A 13,217-nucleotide genomic window follows, 5' to 3' on the forward strand; every position below is an offset into this window, starting at 1 on the left:
CATATAACTAAGTAAAAATTTCTAATTAAAATTTTATTTTTTAAACTTCTTTTTAGGTTAATTTTTGAGTCATATTCTTAAAGCTAAAAGAATTATGAGCAAACGAAAAACAATTGATGCATTCTTTAAGAAAAAAGATGTTAGTAATTCAAAAATTAGGACACCTGTGGCTGTAGAAACAAATGTTGATACTTCAATGCCTGATGAATACCCTGACCCCTCCAAATGTTCAAGAATTCAATCTGAAGAGATAGATCGTGATCCAGGATCACATAAACAAATATGTGAATTTCCTATCAACAAACAAGATGAAATCCAACGAGCTTATCTCAAAGAATATCCATATCAACCTAAAAATATAGACTATCCATATCAACCTTCATGGTTCGAATCGGCCCCCCCTGTAAAAATTCTTGGCTACGCCCCTGATTGAGGTCTCATTTTCTTTATCTGATTATACTCGGGTCAACAATGAAAAGGGGGATTGGACATAACCAGTTAATGGGTAAAATGATCTCTTTTTGATATTATAGGTATACGTTAAAATTGTTGTCGGCATTTTTTTTTTTTTTTCAAAAACTCGTAAGTTGGGATAGAGAATTTTTATTTTGAGAGAAAACTGGGATAAATAATTATATATTTGTATATTGATTCACATCAACACCATTAATTGTTTGAAAAACTGAGGCACAATATTGAGTTCACAAAACTGACCAACAGAAAGAAGATTGAGAGACAAGTTTGAAATTATCACTAAGATATATGGCTTAGATGAAGAAATAGCCTATGTGACTTATGGGATTCATCAGCAGTGTAAATGACAGCAATAGGCTCCACCGGCGTTTTATGAGAGAATTGAGACATTGGGGATCATGTGATCACAAGAACTTTTACGTAATTTTATATATAAATACAATGATTTGTCACTTCACTGTAGCTTCATCTTCAATTTGTCAATTCACCTAAAAAATCCTAATTTATTGAATGGTCCTATGTTGAACTGCACATATTATGCTGCCTTTTTTGTTCAAATTAATCTTAACCCTTCTCCAAAATTTATAATATACCTTACACCTGCGACCTGTGTGAAATAACTACAAAAATGAGTGGCCACAGGCCACGCATCCAATGGCACATTTAACTTTTTCATGCAGTGGTGGATTTGGTTAGGGAAATGGAGCACCAGAGGTTTTCCTCAAATGAAAGCGTGACCAATATTCTTTAATTGAGAGAGACAGAGCGAGAGAGATGCAATTCAAATTGTTTTCCTCAACCTCATGTTTGGTTTGTATATATGCTGGTCCGGACAATTCTTTTTTATTTGTCAAACAAGATAAAAGATCAACTTTCTTGACTTTTTAAAATATTTTTGTTCATTTAATCTTTATGCTTTTTATGAGTTCTTTTACAACTGTAATTTTTTTGTCACAACTTTTGCCAGTGTGAGTTATTATCTTTCGCTTTTACATAGATCTAAAATGATTTGTTGTATAAGGTCCATAAATTTTTTCCCTCTCTTGAGTTGGAAATGGGGTAGGACAAAAGAGTTAAGAGTCTGATTAATATGATGAGGATGTAAATTGCGAAATGACGTTTGTGATTCTAGCTTAATTGTAGTTGTGAAAAACTTTTTAAGTGTTTGCAAATTTGGTTGATGAGGTTCTGATTATATATCATTTATTTGTTGACCCAAAGGCAGTAAAGTTTACGTGCGAATTAACAAAATTTACGGGGAAAACTTTCCTAGTGCCTGAACTAGTGCTGAATATATTCACCTAGAAAAGTCTATGTCATGTACAATAATATTGCTTTTAGTATATCATATGTTGGAAGAATTCTTTCAACCAAAAGTCTTGTAACTTAATTAGTACATCATAGTGTTTCAAAGGAGATTGGCAATTGGGGTTTCTCCAAGGTATGTATTTGGTGATGATTGGCAAATGTATAAACCTTGAATGAGAATGGGTGAAGGAAAAAAAAAAAAAAAAAAACTCACATGCATAGCCTCATGTAAAAGACTATGAGATTCTAGTATGTGGTGCTTTGAATAAAGTAATTTTTTATTTAACGTTTCACCTCACATTCTTTGCTTAATTCTTCTAAAAAGAAAATGGGCTAAGGTCCTTTCATTCTTATTCTATTCAAATTAACCGAAGCTTTCCTAAAAGAACATTCTTGTTTCTTGAGCATGCCCAAGTCCATCTCTAATATTATCCACAATATGGACCCCAGGTTGAGAAAGAAACACGCTAGTCTTTTGGAGCTTTCTATGGATACATTGTTCACCGCAATCTTTTTCTTTTTTCTTTTTTTCTTTTTTTTTGGGATAATTAAGAAAATAACTTTAAGGTATGTTTGGCTGGAGGGAGGAGATAGAGTCTTTACAATCTTAAATTGTTGAACATTTCAAGGGATAAGTGCTGAAGATTAAAAGATTTGAGAGTTTGGTCTTTTGGTATTCAATGCAGTCACTTCTCCATTTTATGTCTTTCAATTATAAATTGGACTTAACATAACATAATTATATCTAATTGTCACTCTATAAGTATAAGTGCTTGTAAAATATATGTGGGGGGAAAGTGTCAGAGTTCAAGTGTCCAGGGAAAAATTTTATACACATATATACTTAGATTAAGTTAGAGTAGAATTTTTATTTTATATATATAATAAAAAAAATCCCTTTTCAAACTCCTTGGGTTCTTCCTCTCCTAATTTCTTTAGATTTTGACATGAATGGATTTTCTCTAATCAATGTTAGCTTTGCATCTTATAATACCTGTTATTTAAAACATTTTGATTTCACAAAATATGAGAGAGAGAGAGAGAGATTCATTTTTTTTAAAAGGAAAAGAGCATAAAAAAAAGGCTATATGTGAGTTGATGAATGTTTGGCAATCCAAATCATTGGGAATATGATAAAGATGAAAATAAATAAATAAAGACCAAGGCACAAGCTGAAAGAGCGAGAAGGTCTCTTTTCAACCCAGAAAAGTACAAAATTAACTTTGTTTTAGGGTTCGTCTGATTGAAACTTCTCAAACATATTGTCACCTTATTCCCTTTTTTTTTTCCTTGTGCATGTATATTTGTTTCTTAAAAAAAAAAAAAAAAAAACATACAAAAACAATCATAAATTCATAATAATTAGATACATTTTAATAATTATTATAATTATCAAATTTCATAACGCTGATTAATAATTATCATAACTATCAAATTTTATATTTAGACAATAAATAAAATAGGGAAAAATAATATATTTTTTAAAATTTATTGTGTGTTATACAGGTTACCAACAACACATTTAAGATTATGATTAAGTAAGACGTTTTTCACAGACCGTACTGCAAATGCACTAATCAAATTCATGATGTAGAACTTATCATTACATTAATAAAAATTCTCTATATTTCCTTAAAAAAAAAAAAAAAAACACCTTACAATGACTTGTGATGATGCCGAAAATAGTACCACCAATGAGTCACACGTTCCTCGTACGTCGCAAATGGCACCTGCACAACAAAAAGGAAGAACCTAGCAGAGAGTACCGGCCAAACACCCTCTGAAGGTTAAATTAGAACTATTCTCACTGCTCTACAGTGCTAGAGAGGGTAAAATTATGCGTACCTTGGTTTGTGAGGGTGCTTGGGTTTTTATAGTAGCGAGGGTTGCCCCTCTTTTCCTTGGAGTAGAAGTCTTTTCCTTATAGGAGTCTTCTTGGGCGTATTTTACGGGATTCTTTCCATATAGGAGTCCTTAGATTTCACGAAACGTGGGGAGCAAGTTATTTACTTACATAGCAAACGTGGAGACCAAACATTCCATAGACTGACGCCGACAGTTTATGTTATTTCGTCAGACTAAGACCCGTCAGCTTCAGGATGTCCAGCTTTATGGTACTCAACATGTGGAGTTCCTTCACTTCGGGTCCCCGTCAGCCTTGAAGAAATGCTGACGACAAACGCATCTCGTCACCCTTGTCAAGGCGTGTACCGTCACTCTTGTCTGTTTAATTTTATCCTCATCACTTGCCCCGTACTCCATACCTCCGTCAGACTCTATACTGACGGGTTATGGAGTTTGTTTTCTAAAGAGGCAGGGATATCGTTCGCATGGATTCGTGCATTTAATGCCTTGGACAGGTGGCTCATTTCTATTGGCTCTGCTTCTGACGAGACGTCGCTTCGTCTTCCGCGCCATTTTTTCCATATATAAACAGCACTTCCCCTCACCTTTCACCATTTCAACCTTGCTGATCTTTTGGAGAGAGATACCGTCGCCCACCTTTCGTCAGCTTCACTTCCGTCGGCTTATCCGTCGCTGTCTTTAGAGTCATCCAGAAGGCCTCCATACCGGTAAGTTTTCATCTTCTCTCTCCTTCCTTCTTCTTTTTTTTTTTTTTTTTTTTTTGCCTCATTAGTGAGGACGTCAGCCTAGGTACTTAGTTTGAACCCGTCACTTGTAGGTAGTCAGATGTCAAGTGACGCGTCTTGTGAGGAGTCGTCAGTCCGCGAAGGAGCGGGCTATGACGAAACCTTTGGTTCTGGAAATGAGTCAGACTTCTCCCTTTCGTCAGAGAGAGAGTCATCAGCCCAATCTCCTGACGGCGATGAGAGTTTTTCTGAGGGAGGTGAGGATGAGGGAAGAGGGGATGGAAACGACGGGGATTGAATGGATGTTGACGGAGAGGATAGTGACGGGTATGAGAGATCCAGTGAAGGAACCTCGAAGGGTCCCGGAGATAACCGTCCCTTCATTCTTCCTGAGGATTGGGCCATCAACAAATTTTCGCCTGGGATGAGTGGTAAAGTTTTTAGGGAGTTACGGGTTCGTTATCAAATCCCAGACCACATCCCCATCCGTCTCCCTAAAGAGGATGAGAGGTGTTACTCCAGGAAGACAGCTGACGTTGGCATGTATGATGCCATGTTTGCTGCAGGCCTAAGGTTACCGTTGACGGCTCTACACTGTCAACTTGCTGACTTCCTGGGAATATCCGTCACCCAGATTGCCCCAAACGCCTGGAGGACTTTTATAGGAGCTGAAATCCTATGGGGCAGTCTTAGTGGAGGACACCGTCAGCTCACGCTAGGAGAATTTTTTTATTGTTATAGGCCTCATCATATCGCCTCGTCTAAGGGGACATATCATTTTAATGCCCGAGAGAAAGGGTTACGGCTAGTGTCAGATATGCCAGATTCAAATAGGAACTGGAAAAGTAGGTATTTTTTTGTTGAAGGGACGGATTGGGTTTGTCGTTAGGAGGAGTGGGTGACGATGCCCCGCGGTTATTTTGACAACACCTGGGCCTTTGTCAGGGATTCAGGTTAATCCCGTCAACTATGTGACTCGTGTTTTTTTTGAAGCGACGCTACTAACACTTGTTTATTTCTTTCAGCTTATACCCGTCCGCATATAACTGACAAGCAGGAGGAGTTCATCCAATGGATTCTGGAAATCCCTTTGGAAGACTGTAAGTGCAGGGATTTGATCACCCTTGACACCCTTCATTTATACTGTGGGGGTCCAGATCCGTCAGCGGAAGCTCGAAGGTTGGAAAAGTTTGCACGCCGACGTGAGTAGACTTTTATTTTCCCGTCAGTTTCATTTTTCCGTCCCTTTCCCCAACAGTCTTTCTTGTGTTGTAGAGATGGAATCCGCGAAGCAAAGGATACGGGCCGCCGCAGCTCGTCAGAAGGAGGAGAGGAAGGCTAAGGAGGCAGGGGGGGAGGCCTCGTCAACCCCCAAGGCCGTCGCTAAAGTGGCGAAGAGGAAGCCTGACGGGAGTGGCAGCCGTCCCTCAAAAAAGGCTGCCGTCACTCCTACAGACGAACCATTGAAGGAAAAATCCCCTCCGAAGCCTAGCCATGGCGCGGGAAAGGGGGTGATGACTTCTACTGGTCCCGTCAACGAGGGTCCCTGCCGTCTTCTAACCCATAAGGAATATGCCGTCGGGGAGGTTGAATCCCTGATAAAACCGACGGACGTAGAGCCCTGTGACCAGGTGGGGACGAAGGATTTAGGGGCGTCGACCCTCTTCGATCTCTCCAGGGTATGTTTATTACATTTTTGGTTGAACAAGCTTTATCTTGTTTTGGTATACTTTTTGACTGACGGGTATGTTCTTTTAGGCCTTGGTGTGCGTCAAGGCCCTTTGCGACCGTTGTGTGGCGAAGGAGGGGGTCGTCACCCGAGTTTGTAATCATAACACGAACCTGTTGAATCAGCAAGCTCAGTACAAGGAAGCCGTCCGTCTCCTCAACAAGGAGCTGCAGGAAGTTAAGGAGAAACTGACGGAGGCCAGCGGTCAGAATGACAAGCTCCAGGGAGAGGTGACGGCTCTAGGGGAAAAGTTACAGACGGCGGAGACTGACGCGATTAGAGACTTCAAAGTGTCGTAGTCTTTTATTGACTCATGTGCCCAATATTATAGCACTGGGTTCGACGATTGCCTTCGGTAGGTCGCGTCAGCCATCCCGGAGCTGGACTTGTTTGAGATTACCATGGATGATGGAGACGACGGCTCTCCTCAACCCAACCCTATTCCGGAGCATGACGGTAGTGTAGTCCTAGCCCAGCCTGCTGCTAATCCTGCAGTTTCTGATTCTCCAGCCGTGATAGTGGATATTGAAGACCATCAGGCTGACGTCGACCCTGTTGACGTTCCTGCTACTTAGTTTTTATGTTGCATTGTAGCTATGTACAAAATAGTTGTATTTTAAATATTTAGAAAACAGTTGCAATTTTAAACAATGTTTAAGTGCCCTTTTGGTTTTCTTCGGGCTTTTGTTTATGTACAGTTGTGTATGTGTTTAATTTCCGTAACTTTTATATTTCTTTATTGATGATGACCCTAGACAAAATTTTGGTAAAAATTCTCGTCTGCTTGGAACACGTCAGCTCTTTGAATTGTTGGAAGCCCCCGTTAGCATGACATCGTGCCTAGTCTCCAAGCCCCGTCAGCTTGGTGACCGTCGGTTTACAGCTCTTGTTGGTTGGTTGCACCGTTTTAAGGTCTTCAATCTCTTAAGACCGTCAGCTTTTTTTTTTTTTTTTTTTTAGTTTTGGCCTTGATGACTGTCATTATTGTAGGTCTTTTGGTTTGAGGGCCACGTCCATATGATGGTAGCTTCATCTATGGGACCGTCAGGTTTCTGGCCTAAGCTCTTGGTGACCTTGTTATCATTGTGGGTCCGTTGGTTTTAGGACCCCGTCCATATGATGATAGCCTCATCTATGGGACCGTCAGCTTTTTGGCCTTAGCTTTGCTGACCTTGTTATCTTAGTGGGTCCATTGGTTTTAGGACCCCGTCCACATGATGATAGCTTCTTCTATGGGACCGTCAGTTTTTTAGCCTTAGCTTTGCTGACCTTGTTATCTTAGTGGGTCCGTCAGTTTTTAGGACCTTGTCCATGTGATGATAGCTTCATCTATTGGACCGTCAGCTTTTTAGCTTTAGCCTTTCCAGACCGTCATTTTCTTGGCGTTAGCCTTGATGTTTTGACATCTTTGTTGGTCCGTCAGTTTTTAGGACCTTGTCCATATGATGATAGCTTCATCTATTAGACTGTCAGCTTTTTAGCTTTAGCCTTTCCAGACCGTCATTTTCTTGGCCTTAGCCTTGATGTCTTTGACATCTTTTTTGGTCCGTCAGTTTTTAGGACCTTGATGTCTTTGACATCTTTGTTGGTCCGTCAGTTTTTAGGCCTTGATGTCTTTGACATCTTTGTTGGTCCGTCAGTTTTTTAGTCCGTGTGTTATGGACCCAGTCGTTTTGGACTGTGAATTTAGTGAACCATAGAAAAAATAGATACTTCAGCAATTTCTGAATAAACTCCTCTTATTGCCATGCATTTAAATAAAAGTAATTAAAACCAAATCCTGCCCTTTGGGCTAAAAAGTATTTGTTGCAAAAAACTAAAGTAAATGATAAATCTAAGGAGTAAAACTAAAATTTGCTGGAATAGAAAAGAGGTTGGTCTTCATGCTGCCGCTCCTATTGGTAATACTTTCGTAGGTGCTCGGTGTTCCATGGGTGTGGTAGTTTCTGTCCTTCCAACGTTTCCAGGTGGTAAGTACCTTTTCTCTGCCACGACTTAACTTGGTAAGGTCCTTCCCAATTGGGGCCGAGTTTCCCTTAGGTAGGGTCCCTAGCGGCGCCTATGACCTTTCTAAGAATAAGGTCTCCAACTTGGAAGTCTCTATGTGGGACTCGAGAGTTGTAGTGTTTGGCCATGCGGTCCTGGTACCTAGCGAGCCTTTGTTCTGCTGCTGCTCTGATCTCGTCCACTAGGTCGAGCTGTAGTCGCATAGCCTCGTCGTTTTTGTTCTCATCATGGTTGTGCACCCTGTAGCTTGTGAGTCCAACTTCGGCTGGGATGACTGCTTTGCCTCCGTACGTCAGTCGGAACGGTGTCTCTCCTGTGGGTGTTCTTGCCGTCGTCCTGTATGCCCATAGTATACTTGGCAATTCTTCGGGTCATATACCCTTTGCCCCCTCGAGCCGAGTCTTGATAATCTTAAGCAAGGATCGGTTTGTGACTTCGACCTGTCCATTAGCTTGAGGGTGGGCGGGGGAGGAGTAGTGGTTCTTTATTCCTAACTATGAGCAAAAATCCCGGAAGGGGTCGTTGTCGAATTGTCTCCCGTTGTCCGAGACAAAGACTCTAGGAATGCCAAACCTGCATATGATGCATCTCCAGACAAAGCTCCGCACGTTCTTCTCTGTAATCGTGGCCAAAGCTTCAGCTTCCACCCATTTTGTGAAATAGTCGATGCCCACTACCAGGAATTTCAGCTGTCGTACGGCTGTAGGGAATGGTCCCATAATATCTAATCCCCACTGTGCGAACGGCCATGGGGCCGTCATCGGGGTCAGCTCTTCGATTGGTTGTCTAATAATATTGCTGAACCTTTGGCATTTGTCGCAGGCCCTGACATAGGCTTTGGCGTCCTTCTGCATGGTGGGCCAATAGTACCCTACTCGCACAAGCTTGTGTACCAACGATCTGGACCCTGAGTGGTTTCCGCAGATTCCTTCATGTACCTCTCTCATGACGTAATCTGCCTCTTCCGTACCCAAGCATATCAAATATGGTCGGGAGAAACCTCTTTTATACAGGACGTCTTTTATCAGGACGAACCTCGCCGCCTGGACCTTAAGTTTCCTTGCGGCTTCCTTTTCGTCTGGTAAGACCCCATCTTTTAAGTATGAAACTAACGGCGTTGTCCAGCTACGGTCGGAGCATATTTCCTGCATGTTGCTGAGATCTATTAGCGGAGAAAGCTGCACGAAAGAGAGTACATTACCAGGGATGACCATTTGTTCTGCTGAAGCGGCCTTCGCGAGGCGGTCGGCTCGCTCGTTTTCTTCTCTGGGAATTTGGACGACTTTGGCTTCTAGGTCATCCACTCTCGCCCTTACTTCATCAAGGTACTTTTTCATCTTTTCGCCCTTGCACTCGTAGTCTCCATTTATTTGGTCAGTGATGACTTGTGAATCGCAGTAGATGACTACCCTCACAGCTCCTGCTGCTTTGGCGAGGTCGAGCCCTGCTATCAGAGCCTCATACTCTGATTCATTATTAGTGGCAGGGAAGTCGAGATGGACCATACATTCAATGGTGTCTCCTTCGGGCGATAGTAGCACAATGCCGGCTCCTGCGGCTTGTCTGTTGGATGATCCGTCCGTATATATGCTCCATTGAGGGGACTCTGCTGCCCCCTTGTCTTCATCATAAGTGAACTCAGCTATAAAGTCGGCGACAATCTGTCCCTTGATGGCGGTCCGCGGGTGGTACTGAATATCAAATTCGCTCAGTTCTATAGCCCATAACGCCAATCGTCCCGCGGCCTCGGGACTGCTCATTGCCCGCCGTAAGGGCTTGTCAGTCAGGACGTTCACCGTATGAGCTTGGAAGTACGGTTTGAGCTTGCGGGCTGCCGTAACTAATGCAAAGGCAAGTTTTTCCATGGGCGGGTATCTTTCTTCGGCACCGTGAAGCGCTCGGCTTGCGTAGTACACGAGCTTTTGCACTTTCTCTTCTTCTCTGACCAAGGCCGCGCTAACGGCTGCGAGGGAGACGGCTAGATAGAGAAAAAGCTCTTCTCCTGGCTGCGACAGGCTCAGCAATGGTGGGGAGGAGAGGTAAGCCTTCAATTCTTCGAATGCTTGCTGGCATTCGTCAGTCCACTCGAAGGATTTCTTCAATGTTCGGAAGAAGGGCAAACACTTGTCCGTTTCCCTTGACACGAACCTATTTAGTGCCGCTATCTTTCCATTGAGGCTTTGCACCTCCTTCACATTTCTTGGTGGTGCCATATCCATAATGGCCCGGATCTTGTCCGGGTTTGCCTTGATTCCCCTCTGAGACACCATGAATCCTAAGAATTTTCCTGCCGTTACTCCAAAGGCACATTTTCCTGGATTGAGCTTCATGTTGTAGGAGCGAAGTGTGTTGAATGTTTCTTTGAGATCTTCTAGATGATCTTCCTCCCTTCGGCTTTTTACCAGCATGTCGTCCACATAGACCTGGACATTCCTCCCAATCTGCTGCGCGAACATTTTGTTCATGAGTCTTTGGTACGTTGCGCCTGCGTTCTTCAGGCCGAAGGGCATCACCTTGTAACAAAAGAGGCCTTGGCTGGTTACGAACGACGTCTTTTCTTGATCGGCTTCATGCATTCGGATTTGGTTGTACCCCGAGAAAGCGTCCATGAAGCTCAGCAACTGGTGTCGGGCCGTAGAGTCTACTAGGACATCGACCCTCGGGAGGGGGTAGCTATCCTTGGGGCAGGCCTTGTTAAGGTCGGTGAAGTCCACACACATCCGCAATTTCCCGCTTGCCTTTTTTACCATCACTACATTTGCTAACCAGTCGGGATAGTATACTTCCCTAATGAAGCTCGCTTCCTGTAGCTTTCTGACTTCTTCTGCTATGGCTCGGTCTCGCTCGGGGGAAAACACTCTCTTCTTTTGTCTGATAGGTGGAAAGGTGGGAGATACGTTCAACCTGTGCACCATGACTGAAGGATCTATTCCCGGCATATCTTCATGACCCCACGTGAATACGTCTCGATTGCGTCTGAGGAAGGTTATGAGCTCCTGACGGATCGTGGTGTTAGCGAGCGTTCCAATTTTGGTCGTTCGGCCAGGATCGGAACTGTCAAGGGGTATCTCTTCTAACTTCTCAACCGGCTCCGTTACCATCCGGTGCTCTTCTATGCTTAAAGCCTGAACCTGATCTTCCATTTCCATCATGGCTATGTAGCATTCGCGCGCGGCCATCTGACTTCCGCGCAATTCCCCTACTCCGTAGTCAGTCGGGAACTTTATCATCAGGTGGTAGGTGGAAGTTACTACCTTCCATGAGTTGAGCGTGGGTCGCCCGAGGATAGCATTGTAGGCTGACGAGCAATCGACTACCAAGAATGTCACGTCCCTGGCTATCTGTTGAGGGTAATCGCCCACAATTACGGATAATGTGACCGCGCCCAATGGGAATACCCGACTCCCACCGAAGCCAACAAGCGGGGCATTTGTTGGGATCAATCGCTCCCTGTCGATCCTCATCTGCTGGAACGCTGTGTAGTATAAAATATCTGCTGAACTGCCATTGTCGATTAGCACCCGGTGCATGTTGTAGTCTCCTACCCGCAAGCTGACGACGAGCGCATCGTCATGTGGATGGTAAAGGCGTCGCGCGTCTTCTTCTGAGAATCTGATTACAGGACCTTCTCTCCGCGTTATTTTCGGCACGACTCCCGTTAGCTGAACATTTTGTACCATCCGAAGATAGGTCTTGCGGGTTTTCTTGGATGACCTGGTGGCAGCCGTTCCTCCTATGATCATCCTTATATCCCCAATCAGGGGCCTCGGTCGCTCATTGTCCCGTCGGGGGTGTTGGTCTTGTGCGGGGGGATCCGTTTTCTCCTTGCTAACGAATCTCTGCAGCTTTCCTTGTCTGATAAGGGCCTCAATCTGCTGCTTGAGGTCATAACAATCAGACGTGTCATGGCCATGGTCACGGTGGAAACGGTAATACTTATCCCAGGAACGTTTGTTGGGGTCACCATTCAGCTTTCCCGGGAACGTCAGAGCCTCTTCGTCCTTGATTTGCATAAGGACTTGATCTATCAGGGCTGTTAGTGGAGTGAAGCTCGTGAATTTTCCCCCCAGAGGCTTAGGGCACCTCTCGTCCCTTCGGTCTCCTGTTCTTGCCTTCTTTCAGCCTTGGTCCTGCCGAGTGTCTTCCTGCCTTTCTCTTTTCCTGGGCCTCTCTCCCGAGCTAACAGTGCATCTTCAGCGTTCATATACTTTGTGGCGCGATAAAGTACTTCCGACATTGTCTTTAGGTCGTTTTTGTATAGGGAGAACAAAAACTTACCCTTCTTCAAGCCATTCGTGAATGCAGCAACAAGTATCTTATCGTCGGCTTCGTCGATCGAGAGCGCCTCTTTGTTGAACCGGGAGATGTAGGCTCTTAAAGTTTCATCTTCTCGCTGCTTCATACTCATCAAGCAAGTCGTAGACTTCTTGTATCGATGGCCTCCAATGAAGTGTGTGGTAAACTGAGCGCTGAGCTCTTTGAAGGTGCTGATGGAGTTTGGTGTTAGTCAGTTGAACCAAATTCTCGCTGCGCCCTTCAGCGTTGTAGGGAAGGCCCTACACATGATGGCGTCCGCTACTCCTTGAAGGTGCATTAAGGTCTTGAAGGTCTCCAGGTGGTCCAGTGGGTCCTTGACCCCGTCATAACTGTCTATCTGCGGCATGCGGAACTTACTCGGTAAAGGGTAGGAGTTGACGGTGGTGGTGAACGGCGAGTCAATTCGGTTGACAAGGTCGTCAAGGTCGCTTGATACTCGCCCCTTAAGAGCATTCATCATAACCTCTATTTGTTCCTTCATGGCCTGCATCTCCACGATAACAAGTGGCGGTGTGGTTTCTGCGAGGGAGGGGATGCTTATGTTCTGCCGTTCTGGCTTGGTCGGGGCGTTGCTGGCCTGGGGTCCCTCCTGGTTTCTTCTATTGGCGCTGGTTCCTTCTTGATCTGCTCCTTGGTTATTGGGAGCCGCATTTTTCTGTTTCAGCTGCTCTTCTAGGTCATGGTTTTGCTTGGTGAGGCGCTCCACGGCTGTGGCGAGTGTCCTGACCTGTCTTTCAAGCGCAGTCGTAGGGGCTTCTTCCTCTTGAACGTTGTTAGTGGTCGCCATTGAG

Source organism: Quercus robur, chromosome 6, assembly GCF_932294415.1.
Source record: "Quercus robur chromosome 6, dhQueRobu3.1, whole genome shotgun sequence".
Classification (NCBI taxonomy): Eukaryota; Viridiplantae; Streptophyta; class Magnoliopsida; order Fagales; family Fagaceae; genus Quercus; species Quercus robur.